This window comes from Camelus dromedarius, chromosome 4, assembly GCF_036321535.1.
Source record: "Camelus dromedarius isolate mCamDro1 chromosome 4, mCamDro1.pat, whole genome shotgun sequence".
NCBI lineage: Eukaryota > Metazoa > Chordata > Mammalia > Artiodactyla > Camelidae > Camelus > Camelus dromedarius.
In genome coordinates this window covers 57,157,541-57,175,877 of record NC_087439.1, presented here as the reverse complement: position 1 = coordinate 57,175,877, position 18,337 = coordinate 57,157,541, and the positions used below count along the sequence as shown (strand labels likewise).

At 36.1% G+C, this 18,337-nt stretch overlaps 1 long non-coding RNA gene across 1 annotated transcript in view; it reads left to right on the top strand.

Moving 5' to 3' along the window:
* LOC135321148 (uncharacterized) overlaps nucleotides 1-18,337 on the top strand; it is a 660,820-nt gene that overhangs the window by 367,308 nt on the left and 275,175 nt on the right. Inside the window, exons 6-9 of the long non-coding RNA XR_010380643.1 lie at nucleotides 9,358-9,511; nucleotides 11,008-11,085; nucleotides 12,772-12,934; nucleotides 13,446-13,894. This is a non-coding gene — a long non-coding RNA (uncharacterized LOC135321148). The remainder of the gene's footprint in view (nucleotides 1-9,357; nucleotides 9,512-11,007; nucleotides 11,086-12,771; nucleotides 12,935-13,445; nucleotides 13,895-18,337) is intronic.

Genomic DNA, 18,337 nt, shown 5'->3' with positions numbered 1-18,337 from the left:
TTTCTGACAGGCTCTGAAGTATAAATTTTTTGGTGTCATTAGAAGGATGGGAATTTTCCTTCACTAACAAGTGGGAATTTTACAATATTTATTTAATAATAAAGCAGCTGGTAAAATGATCTCTTTGTGTGTGTGTGTGCATGCGTGTGTGTGTGTGTGTGTGTGTGTGTGGACATATAACACAGATCTACAGGGTTTGGAGTTTAGAGAGCTAAGTAGAAAAATGTCAGATTATAGAACTGTGTTGGATCATTCTGTGGCCTTTAATACTGTCGTGAGAGAAATACGGACAAGACTTTACAGAGAAGCACAGGCCTTGGAGGGTCATTCAGACCATTGTGAGAACTTTGGTTTTCGCTTTGAGTGAAATAGAGAGCCACTGAATGGTTTTGAACGATAGAATGAGATGATCTGAATAATGATTTCAAAGGCTCACGCTGGCTTTCTAGTAGAGAATAAACATAGAAATACAAGGAAAGCCCAGTTAAGAATCTATTATAATGACCTAACTGAGAATTGGTGGTGGTACAGGTTACTAGCACTGATATAGTAAGAAGTGGTCAGAGTTTCAGATGTATGTGTCAGTCTAGACATGCTGACTATGAAAGATGATTAGCCAGTTGGCAATCTCACACTGATCATCGAGAAACAGAGTAACAAATAAGCTATAAACACTGACCCCTTCTAGTTCCCTGAGGACCCTGCCTGCCTTTTTTAGCTCACTTGGTGGGAACAGTGCCAGGATTAGATATTTCAGAGCCTTTGTTCCCTAGAGGTCAGAATCCTTAAACATATTTCTCCAGTAATAAATATATTCCACTCAACATGATTTCATGTTATCATTCCAGCCAGTAAATGTGCAAGTGTCCAGTGATGCCTCTCTGTTGAGGATGTGTATTATAAATGTGGACCAAAAGAACTGACAGATATGTTGTGACTGGTCATAAATGCACCTACTTAAATCTAAAAAAATTATGATGCATATTGTTAAATTGGTATTCTATTATTTAAACAGAATTTAAATGTTTATAAGATCTATATGCACTTTTCAGTTTATTCCCGAGATAAGCAATTAAAAGAAAATTTGCCTTTTAGCCATGCGGCACTATATATTTCTCTCTCTGGAGAATTGTATCATCAAACTCATTAAGTGGTGCATCTGAGAAGACTAAGAGTGCAAATTATGTTTATAATGAAAAATAATAATATATAAATAAAATATGTTGATATCACATTAATGAGTAATAAGAAACATTAAAAGGGGTCTATGCTATGCTTATTATAGCAAGTATTGTTAATTTGCACCAACATTTTAATTTTCACCTGTAGTCTAGTGAGGAAGACATTTCAATGATGTAAAGCAGATACAGAAAGGGAGTTAGACAATATTGCATTTCTTTTATGTGAGAATCACTGCTGGATTTATGTATTTTAATGAAGAAAATTATTAATTTATTAAAAGCCTATCAGCCAAGATGTTTTTCCATATTACTGTCTAATTAATAATTTGCATTTTCCTAGAGTAAGCAGTTCTGAAAGTTAAGCTATTTTTCCTGTATACTACTAATCTTTAGCAAGCAATCATTTGTAAAATATGGCAAACATTAGATTCCATCAAAATCCCACTGGGAGTTCTCAGAAATTGACAGGCTGATTCTAAAATTGAAAAGAAAATATGAAGGACCTAGAAAAGCCAAAACGTTTTAGAAAAAGAAGAGCAAAGTTGAAGGACTTAAGCTGCCTGATTTTAAGATTTCCTGTAAAGCTACATTAATTAGGGTAACATAGTATGACTTAAGTATAGACATATATATTAGTGGCATAAAATAGAGAGTTCAGATATATACCTGCACGTGTGTAGTCAATTCAGTTTTGATAAAGGTGAAATGATAGTTTAAAAAAAAAAAGTAGTGATGAGAAAGTTGAATATCCACATGGGAAAACTTTGAACCTAGAAGCTTACTTTATCCATTTACAATACTTAATTCAGAGTTGATCATTGACCTAAATGTAAAACCTAAAACTATAAAGCTTCTAGTAGAGAACAAGGGAAAAAAAAACCTTGTGACCATGGATTAGGCTTAGACTGGACAAAAAAACCCATGACTTATAAAATCCAAAAAAATGATAAATAGGACTTTGTCAAAATTAAAATTATGATACTCTTTAGTAGTTATTTTAAGAAAATATAAAGACAGGCCATAGAATGGAAGGAAATATTTTCAAAACACATATCTGATAAAGGGCTTGTACACAGATATATAATGAACACTTACAACTCAACAATTACAAGAACATAATCTGATAATAAATGAGAAAAAGATTATGTTCTTATTATTGAGCTTCGAAAATATTTCCTTCCATTCTATGACTTGCCTTATGACTTATTTACTGCTGTGCACTTAATTGCCCAAGACTAAGCAACTGAATATTAGAAACTTTTATTACCTTACAGTCTATAGGCCCAGAATCTGGGTGGAGTTAGCTAGATTTTTCTACTTCAGCGTCTCTCATGAGACTGCAGTCAAATGTAGATGAAGGCTGCAGTCATTTTAAGACTTACTGGGAGTGGATTAGCTTCCAAATTCACTCACACAGCTGAGAGGCCTCAGATCTACTTGCAGCCTTGGTCACAGGGACATCTCTCCACAGGGTTGCCTCTTGAGAGGGTAGGTTAGCACCTTAGACATTCTTACCTAATCTCAGAATGACATTCCATCACTTCTCTCTTATTCATTTAATAGAAGTGATTCAATGAGTTCAGCATATATACAAGGTGAGGCTGTTATACAAGGATGTGACTACCAGGAGGCAAAGAATGTTGGGGGCCATCATAGAGACACCAACTGCAGCACACCCCCTGGTCCTCTTTCTGCATGCAAAATGCTCAAAGTCCCCAAAAGTTGAGTTTTGTTTGTTGGTTTTTTTTTGCTACGCAGCCTTTTAAAAAACTTGAGGTGTAATTGACATATAACATTATATTAAATTTAGGTATGCAACATAACGATTCAGTATTTGTATGTTGCAGATGATCACTACGATATGTCTAATTAACATCTGTCACCACATATAGTTACAAAAGCTTGTTTTCCTTGTTGAATTGAGAACTTTTAAGATTTACTCTATTAGCAATTTTCAAATATGCAGTACAGTATTATTAACTATAGTCATCATGCTGTATATTACATCCCCATGACTTGTTTTATAACTGCAAGTTTGTGCCTTTTGACCTGCTTCAACCATTTCACCCACCCTACCACCCTGGCCACCTCTGGTAACCCCAGTTTGTTCCTTATATCTATGGGCTTGCTTTTGTTTGTTTATTTGCTTGTTTGATTCCACATATAATCGAGATCATATGGTATTTGTATTTCTCTGTCTGACTTATTTAACTTAGCAAAATACCCTTAAGGTCATTCATGTTTTTACAGATGACAAGATTTCATTCTTTTTTTATGGCTGAATAATATTTAATTGTGTATATATGTACCACATCTCCTTTATCCATTCATCTGTCGATGGACATTTAGGTTGTTTCCATATCCTGGCTATTGTAAAAAATGCTGCAATGAACATGGGGATGTATGTATTTTTTTCAGCTAATGTTTCTGTTTTCTTTCAGATAAATATGCAGAAGTAGAATTGCTGGATCATAGGGTGGTTGCGTGTTTAATTTTTTGAGGAACCTCCATACTGTTTTCCATGCTGACTGTACCAATTTACATTTCTACCATGAGTGCACAAGGGCTCCCTTTTCTCCACATCCTTGCCTATGTTCGTGATTTCTTATATTATTGATAATAGCCATTCTAACAGGTATGAGGTGATACCTCATTGTGGTTTTGATTTGCTTTTCCCTGATGATTAGTAATGCTGAACATCTTTCCATGTACCTGTTGGCCATCTGTATGTCTTCTTTGGAAAAAATACCTATTAAGATCTTCTGCCCATTTTTAATTGGATTTTTTGTTTTTTAGCTATTGAGTGGTGTGAGCACTTTATATATTTTGGATATTAACATCTTATCAGATATGATTGCAAATATTTTCTCCCATTCAGTAATTGCCTTTTCATTGTTGATGGTTTCTTTTGCTCTGCAGGAACTTTTTAGTTTTACGTAGTCCCACTTGTTTATTTTTGCTTTTGTTGTCTTTGCTTTTGGTGTCATTTGATAGTCATATGATTTTTATCCTTCATTTTATTATCACATTATTGATTAACCACATTATTGATTTGCAAATGTTGAACCGTCTTTACGTTCCTGGTCTAAATCCAAGTTGATCATGGTCTTTGATCCTTTTAGTGTATTATTGAATTGGGTTTGCTAATCATTTGTTGAGGATTTTTGAATCTCAGGGATATTGCCCTGACAGTTTATTTAAACAAAATTGTTGTGCTTTTATGTCCACTAAACCCTCATTTATAAGTTTAGTTTAAAGAAAACTTCATAACTCAGTTAAGGAAATTGGTTTGAGTAGGAAGTTTTTATTATTTTATTTTTAAAAATGTATTTATATTAACATATAAAAATATGTACTTTCAAGGAAAAATTCCTCTTTATTTTGCTAAATATTTTTAATTTCTTTTCTGTTTCTAACTAAAACACTAGGCTTTTTATAATATACTTTTGTAACCTGTAAGTAATTCTTCTTGAAAATTACTCCATTTAATCTTTATTTATATTTTCCATTAATTCTAATCTTAATCAAATTGCTACCTCTAACACTTGAGGAATTTGAAACTAACTTAATTTTGAAGTATGAAATAAAAATGATTTATTTTGTAGGAAGTTATGTTTAATAATATCAGCGGGCATTCACCTGTTTACCATTTTCTTTTTTTCTGACTCTGAATTAAAAACTGTTTTTTACTTCAAAGGGTTACAATAAATTTAATTTTTTTCCTCCTTATGCTCTTTTAGAAATTAATGAAGTTCAGGTAGTTTTTGCAAACTCTTTCCCATTTCAAAACAGTTTTATTTTCTGTTATACATCATACATCTCTCCTTAGAGAGTTCTTTATCCCGTTACTTAATTAGGTCGAAGTCCAGAATCTCGTCATCTAAATCAGATCCATACCTGGAAAAAACCTTTAGGTGTGTTTCCTAAGTACAGCTCCTCAGTTATAATTCTTCTGAATCTGCAGACCCTGGAAACCAAGAAGACATGTTATCGACCTTCCAAATACCTGACATTAATGGTGAGACAAGCATAGGATAACTGCTATAGACATTCAATTTAAAAAGGGAGAAAATGAGACAAGTAGTCACCTGTCCATAAGAATTCTAAAATCTGTCCAAATGTTGGAAGCTCCTTGATTATGCCTCAAGGCCTGGAAATAACTTTCCTTGGCACTCACGTCTGATCTCTGGGCTGTTGGTTTAATCCTAGGAGTCATTTTTTCTATTGCATGAAAGGGAGCACTTTTTGGTAGCTAAAAGGATGTAGTAATCTGCTTCCTGCAAGTAGAACTTGGAGGTCCAAAGGCCTCTTCTCATTTGGCACTTTCTTAATTTTCACATCATGTGCTATCTGGAGAGGCTAAAGATTTTCTAAACCATTAAGTTCTGGCTCTTTTTAAAGTTTGTCTTTCAATTTGTCTCATTTCTCTTACATTTCACTATTAGCATCATGAAGACACCAGGCCACACCTTCAAAACTTTTCTTTACATCTCTTTTCTTACACATCTCTTTAGAGAGACCACCCAGCTCATTAGGCATGCGTTCTACTTTCTACACAAGGCAGTTTAGTGCTGTCAGTCTCCCTGCCGCTAAATAACAAGGATTCTCCTCTTTCCACTTTTCAAGAGGGTTTTTCTCACTTTCTCATAAGCCCTCACTCACAGCGTGAAGTCCAAAATTCCACAAACAGAATGTTCAAGGCACTTTAAATTTTCACCAACACTCTCCTCAGAGTCAGAGCTGCTCAGTTTTGAAGCTGTTCCCACAGTTTAGGTTTTTGTAATGGCAGGTTTTGTAATCCTCATGTTCAGGCATTGAAATCTGTATTAGTAATCTATTTCTGCCTAATAAATTACCCCAAAACTTAGCGGTTGAAAACAGCCAACATTTACATTTCACAGCTTCTGTCAGTCAGGAAGCCAGGCACGGACCGGCTGGGTGTTCCTGCTTAATGGCCTCTCAGGAGACTGCAGGCACGGTGTCAGCTGGCACTGCGGTTGTCTCATATTTCAGCAAGGGCAGGACTCTTTTCCAAGCTCACTTGTGTAATTCTTGACAGGCCTCAGAAGATCTGCTTCTAGGCACAGTGATGTGGACCTCTCCACGGGGCTGCCAGCTGGTTTCCCTCTGACTGCGCAGTGCTAGACAGAGCAAGAGAGAGTGCGTCTCTTCATGTCTTCTCTAGTATATTCACTAGAAATGAGCCAGCAAGTCCAGTCCAAATTCATGGGTAGGGTTAATACACGAGGGCTTGAATACCAGAGGGCAGGGGGCAGTGGAGGGATGAGGTGGGGAGCATCTTCAAGGCTGCATACTGCAATAGTTTTGTATACATACATACCAATAGTGATTTGGAATTGTCCATAATATTGAGTAAAATACTGCCCCAATTGCAAAGCTTATACAAAACATATTATATACTTCATGTGTTAGAGGGGAAACCACAAGTCTTGAATGAATGAAAAATTTCCTCAGTGTATCTCATAAATTATAATTTAGCAGATTCTAATTAGATGTTGTTGGTTACCTTTTTTTATGCTTCCTAGGTCTTATTTTGTATATATACCTGCTGTGAAGAATGGATCGCTGCTTAAAACATTGATTTTATTAAACATTTTTTTTTTATTTTCCAATATAGGAGTTTCAAGAACACTTGACTTGTGCTCTCATGCTGTTACATCTTTTCACGTTGTGTCTTCATAATGTTTATGTGTATACACTAAATTTTCTTGATGTATCATGATTTACACTCCACTTTACCCCAGTTCAGAGAAAACATTCTGTATCAGGGTCAGTAAAGAAAACACACACACACACATACTTCTGGGCTGTTATTCATACTCCAGATAGAATGACACATGACTGCTGGGTGTGTCCAAAGAAGCTGGATTCTGGACCTAACTGTCCTAACCAGAGAGAGGTCAACCAGACCAGTGAGCTGGAAGCTCCTCTCCTCTTTCCAGGTTTCTAATCTTCCACCAGTGACTCCTACTAGGAAACAGTAACTCTCAGCTGGTAAGGGTGTTGGCTAAATATGGTTTGCAGATTTCCAACCCCAGCATCACTGAGCAGAGAATAGAGGGTAGGCTTGAAACTAACAGACTAAGGTCAGTAAGTACTCCCTAACAGAAAGTGTGATGCTTTGAGATTAAAAATGACCTGACCACAGATAATGTTCTGTAAGCTCTCAAAATGTCATACATATTTATTTTCAGGTTGATATTAAGAGCCTTGGTTCAGTTAGAGATTGGTACAACAAACTTGTTGCTGAGGATGAGTTTCCATCATGCAGGTACTGAGAAAGAATTGGGCTGCAAGAGATTTATTAGAGATTAGTATCTGTAATGGGGAGGGAGAGGAAGAAGGAATGAGGAGATCAGTGGTTCTCAAACTTCAGCGTCCATCAGAATTACCCAGAAATGGCTAATATCCACTCCCAGAATATCTGATTGGGTAGTTCTGAGATCAGCCGAGAATTTGCATTTTTTAAAAGATTCTAATCACTGCTGCTGTTGTGGGTGGGATGGGCTTTGTGTAGAAAAATTCTCAAACTGTAATGCAGTCAAGAAAAGCCTTGGTCAACCTGGTAGGGAGCTCTCCGGAGAGTGCTGCCTGTCAGATGATACCCTGTTGAGCCCAAAGGATCAGGCCCTTGTCCCTTCACCTCTCTCAGTCACTGGACGGGGTGCCCTGGGAAGTTCAGGAATTTTGGTGAGGCCAGCTCTTTGCAGATGACGCAGGCTCTGAAGAAGTTACAGGCTGGAAGCTGTCTACTGACCTTCCTCTCCACTGTTAGGCAGTAAGCCTTCTTAATGGGAGATGTGGTGGTACATCTACCAAAATGTTTGAAATGAAGATTTCTCACTGGGACTACTGTAAGTTTTTAATAATTTCAATTAATGTAGTGTCCAATATCCAAATAAAATACAAGTTATAGAAATATAGTTCCTCATACAATAATAAAACACAATGGCAGGAAAAATACACTTATAAAATGAATGTGGTATCTTGGTGTCCTCATATTGTTCTGAAATAATTGCACAATAAATCTATAAAACAAGGCTATTTTACAAGAATAATACAGGATGCAGTTAAGGATGTTAGAGCTCTTTTGAAGGATATAGATGTAAAGTTCAGGTATAATGGGTAAAATTTATGATTCAATTATACGAAATATTCATTTTCTTTGCTGCAAACATAAACTATGTTCAAACCATGGTTGGTCTAATTATGAATTCATACTGAAACCGAAAATAAACCTGTTGATGAATTATAACATATTTCAACATTAATAATGAAGTATATTTAAATATACTGTATCCTCAGATTAACTTTGGAATCTATCTATCTATCTATCTATATCCAGACACAAAAATGCTTTTTTATTCAGGAGGTAACTAGCAGGAGGTTATTATTTTGAGAAATGAATAAATCATTTACTATATAAAATTATCTCTTTTATTTTAAAATACAGTCTTAAGAGAATGAATTAGGCTTTTTTATTTGCTTCATTTTGCAAATCCTACTATTCCTGAGTATACAACTCAGGTGCTCTTTTTGTAATGGCCATTCTCAGCCAGTCATTTCCAACTCCAGGGCTTGTAATAAACTTGTTCAAAGTTGCAGTGAAAACTCTGATGCCCAGATTAAAAGATGCAAAGTCTAAAACAATCGGAAACAAGGCTGAAGTAGGTGACAGGATCTAAGGAAATATACAAGAATGTTCCAGTCTTCATGATGTTCACTTTGGGGACTAAAAGTGACCAGTTACAGACGTGGACCTAATAATCTTCACCCAAGAAATGATGTATTTTAAACAAAAAGGAACAGGTGTGCTATATTATTGCTAATCCCAGAAGAATCTTTATGTGACTATTTTATATTATAATACTGAATGAAGCAATTCAGTTATAAGTATTTTGGTATTATTTGTTATACCACATGTGTATTTAAAGCATTAGAATAGATTAATATGGCAAGATTATTTTAGGATTGATATTATTCCAATAATATTTATAAATGCATTCCAGTTATATTTGTATATGTATATGTCGGTGTGAGGCCTGTGAAGATCCTTAAACAACCACAGGTGTGATCAGGTGAAAGGTGATTTCATGGTCTAACAGTGATTTCTTTTTCCTCACGGGTCCTCTTCAACCCCTCTCCTGGATACCAGGCAAAGGAAAATCAAAAGAAAACGAGACCTAGTATGGAAAATAACTGATTCAGGAATCTCTTAAGGAAGTGTTCAGTCTCTCCCATGCTTCTCAGACAGTATCTACAAATGTTGAGAGATGTGTGAAAGCATGGCTGATGGGATCTCTTATCAGGTAAGGCACAGAATATTTCTGTCTTTGGTGTCCCTTGGTCACTCTTTGCCCAGATAGCCTTTGCAGCAAAAGTCCATGACAGGATAACAAAGACTCTTACCTCTCTATGTTGAAAAAGACCCACTAACGGCCCTTGTCCCTCTCAGTCTTCCTTTGATCCTGAGTGGAAGAGGATACCTCTCTGTTTCTCTGTCGTATCTTCCTTCTGCTTTCTGGGACTCTGCTATTTCAGGGTCCCTGACTACGAACTTGGCTCTGAACCAATCATGTCCACACCACATGGGAAACGTGGGAGGCTCCGTTATATAAACAAGACAAAGATGGCTTCTGTCTTTTGGCCCTATGTTAGTTATTTCTTCATAGCAGGCTGGGGCCCTTTAGCTCAAAAGCCCTCGGGCACCAAACTCAGATTTTTCAGATTAGGCCACTTATGGGCTGTCTGCATTGCATATACTGCAAAACTGCACTCAGCACCTGCTAGCCATACATATGATAAACCTAGATCTATAAAAGACCCCAAGCTTCTGCTGTCCTTCAGAGTCTCTGACCCAGAGACTCCCCACTGTGCTGCTGAGCAAAATCACCTACACTGACACAATGCTACTAGTAAAGTTAGAACTTAAAATATTCTTTTAGAGCCACATTGATGTTTGGCCAATCAAGTCATTTTTTTCTTTCCTTTTTTCTTTTCTTCTTTCCTTCAATAATAATAATAATAAGAAGAAGAAGAACTAATATTTATTAAATGCTAATATATACTGCAGGCATTTTCTAAATATTTGCATATATTAACTTACTGCACACCCAAAGAAAAACAACCCAACTTTGCTATAGGTACTAGCATTGTTCTAATTTAAAGATGAAGAAATTGACTCACAGAGAGGTTAAATAATTTGCCCAAGGTCACAGAACCAAGATACCAACTCAGGCATATGTAGATCCTTACAGCCTTGCTTTCATTGCATTTCACTTTACTGGTACCTGATCTTTTATTAAAATTATAGCAAGACAGAAAACAAAAGCCAAATCAAAAAAATAACCTCTATTTACTTTGGTTTTAAAAGGTCTCTCCAAAAGAGTTCTCATTATATCACCTCAAATGATCAAGGCAAATATAATAGTAGCTCTTCTTGTATACACATAACACATGCATTTTACATATACTATGCATATAATATACTTTAGAGAGGTAGGTAGATAGATGAAATATATAGGGGGCAGAGAGGGCGAGACATTGACAAAGATAATGATCTTTCTTCTTCTGTCTTGCCTTCCTGTAGTTCATACTGCTAAAAGCAGCTGGTAAAATACTTTGAAAGTAAAATCAAGTCATTGCTCTGCTCAAAATATGTCATGGTCTTCATTTCACCAATATGGCATTGTTGTTTTGGGGACAGACTAAGAATGCATTGAAATGTATGTGACACTCCACAGATTTTTTTCCGTGAAACACACTCTTCTGCCTTGCCCTGTGGCTTTTCCTTCTCTATTTTCAGGTCTGTGTTCAAAGGTACTTTGTCGAAGAGTTCTTCCTGGTCTGTTCTATATTGAGAACACCTCTCTGCACTGTCACAGTAAGGAACTTTTTACTTTAAGCTAATCTTCTTTATAGCATTTAATTTGTTCCAGAACGCAAACAGACTGTGTCTTTTTGGTTTACTATTGTATCCCCAGTGTTTAAAATAGTGAATAGACATTATTAAGCACTCAGTGCTTGTTTCTTATGTGAATAATGTATTTATAGCTAACTTTGAAGTGATATTAACCAAGGTGCTGGGCATTATGTCTAAGTGGTTTAAATACATGATACATAAGCAGGACAAGAATTCCATGTCATAGAGAGAAGCAGTTTGTAAGTGGCAGAGATAGGACTTGCCCTTAGGAAGACTGTATGTATGTATGTATGTATGTATGTATTTATTTATTTAAAAATTCGTTAGAAGACTGAGTTTAGAGACTACACTATGAATCATCATATCAAACTACTGGACTGTAAGAAATTTCTTTCTGTATTTAAAGCATTACTTTCTCTTTTTTGAGGTTTCGGTATTCTTCATTCTTTCAAGTAAAGAGAGCAAATGCAATTATTTTTACCCTGGTGGAGAGACAGCTTAGAATTTTGTTTGTTCTCCTGTCATTAATTTTATCAATGCTTTGGAATATATGCCTTCTCTAACATGCTATTCCAAGTTGTTGGGTTTTTTTCCTGGAAAAAAATGTGGCGAATTAAAAAATTATAATTTGCCTTTAGGATCGCTAATCTGCTGATGTTGTGTTATGCATTATTTGTGACTTAACATGCATTCACGATCCTCTGGGAAACTCCAAGCTTTGATTATTTTCCTCCTCAGTATCTCATAGTATATTCATGCTTATTGCACTTAATTTGTGCTTCATGAACACTTTTCCTGCTTCACAATGTAATATTAATTGTAATTATATATGTCATGTTAGTGTTACTTTCAATGCCACATATAAGCTCTAGCTTCCAGAAAAAGATCCAAAAGAATATATGTTACTTAGGCTTTATCCAGGAATTCACATTATAACTTGGTCATGCAATTCTGTGCTGATGTTCTACTGCTTTCTCACTGAGAGACTGAATATATAAATGGACAATAGCCAAATGGTTACGGACTTGGGTCCTTGGACTCTAATTAATAGGAATTGATAAGAGGCCAGATGAGAAAACTCAGGCAAGGTTTTACGGGGATTCATCCTGCACCAAGAGTGAGAGAAAACAAGTTAACAGGTGCCCTTGCTTGCTCCTCAAGGGTAAGGCAAGCTGGTTCCTTACATAGAAGGAGGGTAGGTGTGGATTGGTGGGTTGGGCTGGAGGAGGGGTGGCTTAGGTGGTCTGCCCATCCTCTTGGTGCTGCTGTGTGCAAGGATCATGCCCAGTACCCTGCTTTTGCTCGCAGAACCTCAGAAGTGGCAGCTGGTCTTTGGCTTTTTTGTATCTTACTGTTGATAATTTGCCCCAACTGTGCATGCATGCAGTTGTTTTTAATCCCTTATAGTTTCTTTGTATTCCGTTGCTCAAGGAGGACACATTTGTCCAGGTGCAAGCACTCCAGTAAAGGAGGTCCCAGGTCCCAGCCTATCTCAAAACCATATATAAAAGTAGAACTCTGACCCTCAACCTGCAGCAACCAGTCCAGGAAGCTAAACAACAGCAACAGTAGCTATCGGCCCAAAACAGCCAGGATGTGATCAGCAGCTGAGAGCTTCTCTAACTTTTGCTCCTGCTTCCAACTTAGGACCAACAGAGAAGCCAAGTATGCTCCCCTAGCCAATTGTATAGGACACCCTGCTTCCGGTTAACCTGCTTACAGCTTCTCCACGGCAACAGCTTCCAATCAGAGGCTACTTGAAGCCTACCCTTTTTCTCCATACAAAGCTTTCCTACTCATCTCTCTGCAGGTAAGTTTCTGCCAATAAAAGGGTTGACCGCTGACTCCTTTGTATAGCAAGCTCTGAATAAATAACCTTTGCTCTTTCTCATTTGGGTAGTCTTTATTTATTTCCACAGTTCCTTTATTAGGACCCTGACAGCTTAAATTTATTTTAATTGCTTCTAGAATGTATATTCCTAATATTATATTTAAAATGTTGATTTTCCCTTATTTATACATTGTATTCATGAACACCCATTTTTGAGACTGTAAGTATGGAGAGAGTGGCAGTCAGACCCAGCCACCCCCTCCCCACCACCAGCCACGCTTACATGCATATCAGCTTTCCTAAAGTAGGTGCTTCCATGCAGAGACCACAGCACAGCTGAAGCAGGTTTAGGTGCCTCAGCTGAAACCTTTTTACTAAGAACGCGTTCTCCTCTGACTCAGCACCCATTCGCCCCTAGCACTTCCTCCCCCGCCGCGCGGCATCCTGGGCCTATAAAAGGCAGGAGGGTTTTCTCTTTCCCTTTTTTCAGGATCTTCAGTGTTCACGTGATTTCCCCCACTGGGCTGCATATCTCTGACTGACCCTCTCCAGATATCATTCTGTGGGGAGAAGAGGAACATTGGCTGGCCTGTGCTTTTCGTTTTCTTTGGGTCTTGCCAGGACTATCGCAGTATTAGGAGCTAAATTGTGGCCTTGAAAATCTGACACATTGAGTCTTAACCTCCAGTACTTCCGAATGTGACTGTATTTGGAAATACAGACTTTAAAAAGGTAGTAAGGTTAAATGAGGTCGCTGGAATGGGCCTAATCCAATCGGACTGGCATCCTTGTAAGAAGAGGATTTTAGAACAAAGACGCACGGAGGGAAGACAGTGTGAAGACTTAGGGAGAAGATGGCTGGCTACGAGCCCAGGAGAGAGGCTTCAAAAGAAACCACCCCGCTGACATCCTGGTCTCAGACTTCCAGCCTCCAGAACTGTAAGTCTGAACCACCCAGTTTGTGTGGTACTTTGTTATGGCGGCCCTAACAAGCTAATACACACAGTGAGCCAGCAAAGTCCGGATTGTGACTTTCGGTTTGGCTCATTGTCCTAATTTATCACCTTAACACCTGGCAGCACAACAGTTTTTCTCTTAACTGTATAAATGATGTTTTTTTGAAGAACATTTTTTAAAATTAAGTCCCAATTTAGAAGGTTTTGCTTTTATGTTCCATGTTTTGTTTAGCTTATCTAAGAAATCTTTGCCATATTACAAATACACTGTGTTTTCTTTAAGAGATTTTACAGTTTTTTGTTGTTGTTGGATATTTAGGTAAGGTTTTCATTTGGAATTAATTTTTATGATGGCAAGAGAAAAGGGAGAATGCTCAATCTTTATGCATACAAGTTAAATTTAATTGTTTTGGCCTCTCTGTCAGAAACAAATTGGCCTTCTATAAGTGGACGCATTTCTGGGTGCTGTGTTTTGTTACAACGATGTTTATATCTATCTTTTCACTAATACCAAACAGTTTTTTGATTTTGTAGCTTTATTCTCAAAATTGGGTGGAGTAAGTCTTAAAACTTTTTCTTTTTATTCAGAATGGTTTTGGAATCAGTTTGTGAACTTGTGTAACTTGAGTTGTATTTGATGCCTAGTTGAAGTGCGAGGGGTTGCTATTTTAAAAATATTGAGTGTTTTAGTCCATGAATATTGCATATTTCTTCCTCCAGTTGTCTTTTTTATCTTCTATCATGATTTGTTGTTTACATTGTTGAGATACAGTGCACCTTTTGTTAGACTTTTTCATAGGTATTTTATTTTTTGTGTATAGTGAATGGAAATTTAAATGTTTTAATTTTTAATTGTTGCCACCAGTTAGTAAAAATACAACTGATTTTGGTATTTTAATCTTTTATCATTAAATTTTACCATATTCATTCGTAGATTTTAGTAACTGTGGATTTCATGGAATTTTCTGTTTAAACAATTATACTATCTGCAAAAGGTTGACTTCTGACTTTCCTGTTTCTATGTCTTTTAATGATGTTTTTGGCTTTACTGCGCTGGCTGGGACCTTCAGAACAACGTTGAACAGGAGTGCTGAAAGTGGGAATTACCACCCTTTTCCCAGTTACACTGGGAAAGTACTCAGGTTTCCTTCATTAATGTAAATCTAGGCTGGAGATGTTTCTTATATTCATTTTATCAGGCTGAGGGAGTTCCCTGTTTTTAACAGCTTTATTACGTTATAACTGATATGCAAAGAACTGCTGCATGTATTTAATGTGTATAATTTGATGAGTTGGGACATATGCAAACACCTTTGATGCCATCACCACAATCAAGATAATATACATATCAATACCTCCCAGAGTTTTCTTGAATTCCTATTTATTGTGGTGAGAACACTTAACATGAGATCTACCCTCCTGAAGTTTGAAGAGCACAATACTGTATTGTTAACTGTAGGTACTATGTTGTACAGCATATTTTCCAGAATTTATTCGTCTAGCATAGTTGAAATTTTATATCCATTGAATAACAATGCCCCATTTCCCCCAATTCCAGCACCTGACAAACCCTATTGTATTCTCTGCTTTTATACATTTTACTATTTTAAAAAGCTGTATAAATACTCATATATTTGTCATGTAAGTGGTTTATTTCACTTTGCATAATGTTCTCTATAGGTTTATTCACATTGTTGGAAGTGGCAGGATTTCTTTTTAAGGCTAAGTAATAATCCAGTGTATGTATGTAATACATTTTCGTTATCCATTCATCTGTACGTGGACACTTGGGTTGTTTCCATATCATGGCTATTATGAATGGCACTGCAATAAATGTAGGAACGCAGTATCTCCTTAAGATCCTGATTTAAATTCTTTTGGATATATATTCATCAGTGGGATTGCTGGGTCACATGATGGTTCTGTTTTTAATTTTTTAGGAATCTTCATAGTTTTCCATAGCTGTTGTACCATTTTACATTTCCATTAACAGTGTACAAGAGTTCCAATTTTCCACTTCCTACCAACATTTACCTTTTTTTTTTTTTTAAAATAATGGCCATACTAGGAAGTGTGAGGTGATATCTCATTGTAGTTTTGAGAATTTCATATACCTGTATTAGTCATTGGTTAGCCTTCCTTGGAGAAAAGTTGTAAGTGCTTTGCCCAGCTTCGTTTTTTGTTTGATTTTTAATTTAGTTTAATTTAATTTTTTATTGAAATACAGTCAGTTTATAATGTGTCAATTTCTGGTGTACAGCATAATAGTTCAATCATGCATATGCATACATATATTCATTTTCATATTTTTCAGTATAGGTTACTACAAGATATTAAATGTAGCTTCCTATTGTTTATCTATTTTATATATAGTAGTTAGTATCTGTTTTGGGGGGGGTTGTTTGTTTTGCTTTTGAGATGTAGGTGTTCCTCATATATTTTACAATTAACCCATTATCAGATACATGGTTTGCAATAATTTCTCCCATTTTCTAGGTTGCCTTTCCACTGTACTGATTGTTTCCTTTTCTATGCAGAAGCTTTTAGTTTGACATAGTCCGTCTTGTTTATTATACATGACATTTGTTGCTTCTGCTTCTGGTGCCATATCAAGAAATCATTGTAAAGACCAATGTAGAGAAGCTTTCTCCTGTTTTCTCCTAGGAGTTTTACAGTTTCAAGTCTTACATTAAGTCTTTTATCCATTTTGAGTTGAGTTTTATGTGTGTTCATCAGGGTTACTGGCCTGTAATTTTCTTTTCTCATATTTTTCTTGACTGGTTTGGGTATAGGATAATGCAGGCCTCTTAAAATGAGTTTGAAAGTGTTTCCTCCTCTTCTATTTTTTGGAAGAGTTTGAGAAGAATAGCTACCAATTTTTAAGGGTGTGGTAGAATTCATCAGTGAAACCATCTGGTCTTTGGTTGTTTTCTGTTTGTAGTTCTTTTGTTCCTCTTTTCCTCTCTTGATGTCTTCATTTGTCTTTTAATTTTTTGTACTGTTATTCTTTGATTTCTTCTTTTTAAATTTTGTTTTTTAATAGTTATAAATCTATTTTAAGCTGTTATCAATCTAATTGCAATCCTATACAAAAACTGTATGGTCTGCTTCTCCCTCCCCATACTTTATGTTGCTGTTGTCACAATTTTTTAATATTGTGAATCATTAAATTCTTGGGATTATAGGTATTCTTAATATTTTTGCTTATTAAAAACTTTCATGCTAATATGAAAAATGATTTATGCACCACCAATGCAGTATTAGTGTGTACTCTATTTATATATTTACTTTTATTATTGAGTGTTACTTTTGTATAATTTTGAGTTGCTCTTTAACATCCTTTGATTTTTAACTTGAATAATTCCCTTTTACATTTCTTGTAAAGCATTTCTAGTGGTGACAGACTACCTAAGCGTTTGTTTGTCTGGGAAACTCTATTTCTCCTTCATTTTTGATACAGTTTGGCCAATACTGATACTATTTTGAGTAGCAGGGTTTTTTTTCTTTCAGTACTTTAAATATATTGTCTCATTCCCTTCTTGCCTGAACTTCCTGCTAAGAAATCCACTAACAGTCTTAATGGGGGCTCCCTGGTATATGACGTTGTTTTTCTCTTGTTGCTTTCAGAATGCTCTTTGTCTTTCAGTTTTGACAATTTGAATATCGTTAGAAGTGTAGGCTTCTTCGAATTCTTCTTATCTGGAAATTTCGGTCTTCATGATTCTGGAATTTTTATTACCCTCTTTTGATTTGGGAAGTTTTCTGCCATTGTTTGTTGAAATCAGTTCTCTCTCTCTCTCTCTCATTTTGGGATTCCCATGATGCATATCACATGGTTCACTTGAATAGTGCTTCCAATTCTTGTAGGCTTTCTTCACTGTTTTATATTTTTTATTCTTTTGCTCCTCTGACTGGATAATTTCTAATGAATGTTTTCAAGTTTACTGCATATTTCTTCTGCTTGATCAAATGTGCTATTGAAACTCTCTATTGAATTTTTCAGTTCAGTCATTGTATGTTTCAGCATCAGAATTTGGTCCTTTTTCATGGCTTTTGAATCTGTAATATTTTATTTTGATATTTTGTTCATGTATTGTTTTCATGATTTTGTTGTCTGTGTTTCCTTGTAGCTCCCTGAGCTTCTTAAAGATTATTATTTTGAATTATCTTTCAGACAGCTTATAGGTAATTCATTTCTTTATGCTCAGTTAGTGGAGATTTATTTTTTGTAGCCTGTGTCAGCCTTTGTGCATTTGAAGAAGCAGCTAGCTCTTCCATTCTTTATGGATATTTTTCTATGGGGAAAAATATTCACCAATCAGCCTGGCTTGACATTCTGAGAGTTCTGAAACATTTTTGTGGATATACACTCTTACTCCTTTTTCATTCTCCTTGTGGAGAAGTTTCAGGGTTGTGCACCTTCTCC